This window comes from Protopterus annectens, chromosome 4.part0 (assembly GCF_019279795.1).
Source record: "Protopterus annectens isolate FY-2018-M chromosome 4.part0, PAN1.0, whole genome shotgun sequence".
NCBI lineage: Eukaryota > Metazoa > Chordata > Ceratodontiformes > Protopteridae > Protopterus > Protopterus annectens.
The window spans coordinates 467,335,986-467,338,904 of NC_056733.1; the positions used below are offsets into that span (position 1 = coordinate 467,335,986).

The following is a 2,919-nucleotide window of genomic DNA, read 5'->3' on the forward strand; positions in this document are numbered from 1 at the left end:
TGGAAAAGGTCCGCCGCCCGGACTTTTTCCATTAGTATAACTCGATTTAACATTGTCAAGCTATGTTAAATGGGTTTAACATAAGAAGACAGCTTTAAAATAAGCAACAGAGATCTCCGCTGTTTATTTTAGCGTCTCGCCATGTTAAACCCATTTAACATAGCTGCAGACAGTAGTGGGGCACGGAGAAAGCAAGATTCCGCTGGCGCAGAGCCATGATTAATGAGTTTAACATAGCGAGACAGTTTTAAAATAAGCAAACGGAGATGTCCGCTGTTTATTTTAACCGTCTCGCTTATGTTAAACTCATGTAACATAGCCAAACACAAAAAAGCAACGGAGATCTTGCTTTCTCCGCTGTTTTGCTCATTAGCTCTGATGTACCGCGAGGCGCCAGTACATCAGAACTGCCGGATGCCAGACATCTGCGGAAGGGCAGTAAACAGGCATTATATTATGCCATTATTTAAGAAAGTAATAATTTCTTTCTTAAATAATGTCATAATAGTAATAACTCATTTTGGTAATGTTAATGACCCACGGTTAGCTTTGTTGGTCCTCGACCAAACCACGCCAACCGTGGGTAAATTTAGCATTACCCACACCCAGGCGTGGGTTATTGCTATAATATATACACATACATAGATGTATATACATACACATGCATATACACACACACATATACATATCTAGGTATACATAGAAAGAGATACACAAATAAGTAAATATAATGGTGAGGCTTAAGGTTTGTTAAACACATGTCTCTCAACCTCTTAGAGCAAGAAATCTGGACAAAGCCACAGACAATGGGTGACGAAAGCCCAAAACTTGAACACTTTCTAAACATTTCTCTTACAAACTTAGAAAAGTTGATATAATACGTTTTGCATTAGCATGAATTTTCTGAAGGATTTGAAGTTTGAAACTTAATGTCTCCCATTTTTTTCTGACTTCAATCCTCAATTATCTGCTAGAAAATCACACTCCTATGAGAAACAGACGAAAAATATGAGGCAAAAATCTGGGCATTCTGTGAAAATCGGTACAGTCGAGAGGTAACGTGTTTTTCACTGACAGTTCACATTGTAAGCTTTTTATTTAGATCAGTGATGAAGAATGCATGCAGCATGCATTGGTAATAAAAGGCAACAAAAAGTATGACATCAAAACTGCAGCTCATCTACAATGTAAAGCAAAGGGATAGATTGTATGCTTTGAGTCATTCTGGTGTTAGTCTCTCCCTATTTACATCCATCAATCGTGCACGCTAACGTCACGAGCAAGGATTTCCTAGTCTGACTCAGGTAACTACATCGCTGCAACATCCAATAAAATGACGAAACCCAGTAGGAATATTACCCAGCAAAATATCGTTATAACAAATCTCAAACGATTCAGCCAATAGACATCATGCTGCTTCGAAAATATTCTAAAATCCGGAAAAGTTTAAAAAATAAAACTAACCAATTATAGGTGCACTGGGAACTACAATAACATTACACAATAAGTTCGTAATAAAACAACAAAGCTGTCAACTCACCAGCTGTATTTGGTCTCTTCAGTCCAATTTTGCTACAGCGAGGTTATAACACCGCGAACCTAAACAAAAACCTCGAATGACTAAAGTTGCCGCAGTCTTTTCAAATCCTCTCAGCAGTTTCTCCTGCAGACAAAAAAGGTCCTTGTTAAGAGGATCACAACTTTGACCGGCACAAACATGAACACACTTTGGTTCCCAACTATACAACAGCAACTTCTTCCTACTTATCCACTTCTAACATTCACTTTTACAGCGCAAAACAACTAGCCACATATTTGGTACAAATGGCACTGGCTGCATTATGATCCCCTAACCCTAAAACAGTACTGAGTTGACGACTGTTATGCTTCTGTATCCGTCATTTCTTCTGCCCAGCCGTCATCTTCATGGCTGAAAAAAAGGTCAGGAAATAAAGCTACCAGGTCGACACTCTCCAAAATATGGATTCCAATTTTTTTTACGAGCAACATGAATCCGATTAAATTAACATAATGTCATCATAAACATTCGGTTCAAAGTGACTTGATTTTTTTTTTCTTTTTTCATAATTACCACTAGCAGCTGAACTATCAAGTATTCCTTGGTAAAACAACCCAAGATAGGAAACCACGACTCCGCCTAATAATTCCTTTTCTAAACATCCATTGGCCCAGACAAAGAACTGCTGCTAAGGGAACTGGAGCCTATCAAAGATTGAATAGCTCCCCCAAGAAACAGAAAGGATAAAACGGTCATGCGTCACTGAAGGCACGCATGTTGTGCAGACATGATGTGGATGGCGAGATATGTATAGTGTACTTCATTCCCCATCCACTTAAATGAATATATAAATCGTCACCGTCTGACAAGCCCCTGCTTTAAATACGCATGACTGTTACAGAAAATAATTGCTTAGTGCAATATTAACTCTTTTACAGTAACCCTTTATATTGTCAGCGGGGCATTTCTTACTGAAAGATTTTCCCAGACCCCCCCCCCACAGTCACAGCGTTCTGCGAGGAGTTTTTGTACTTCTCTTCCTCGTAGTTAGCGTATTTTACGTACATCGTAAAACGATTTATTAGCACTTAAAATAATAAAAAAATACAAGGCAACTGGGTTGGCCATTACCATCTTACCTTTACAGTGCCCACCCTAGGCCTTAATTACCCTTTCAAGGGATGCATTTTGAATTCCAGTCTAATTATATTGCTCACATTTGAAGGAAGACAGCGAATTGCACCGCATAATTTGGAGAGGAAGATTGTTTCAGCGAAGGGGTGACCACTGAGTGACAATCTATCTCTCCACCTTGTTTTCTTTATTTGTTTTAGTAGATTTAGGAATCTGGTCCTAGTATTTATATGACTGTTTAATTTATGAAAGTATAAGAGGTCTTA

General features: G+C 38.6%; 1 protein-coding gene across 1 annotated transcript in view; it reads right to left on the minus strand.

Moving 5' to 3' along the window:
• TRAFD1 (TRAF-type zinc finger domain containing 1) overlaps positions 1-2,070 on the minus strand; it is a 1,071,672-nt gene extending 1,069,602 nt beyond the window's left edge. Inside the window, exon 1 of the mRNA XM_044069751.1 lies at positions 1,541-2,070. The gene's annotated coding sequence lies outside the window, so the exon portion shown is untranslated. The remainder of the gene's footprint in view (positions 1-1,540) is intronic.
• Between the last annotated feature and the right edge of the window lie 849 nt (positions 2,071-2,919).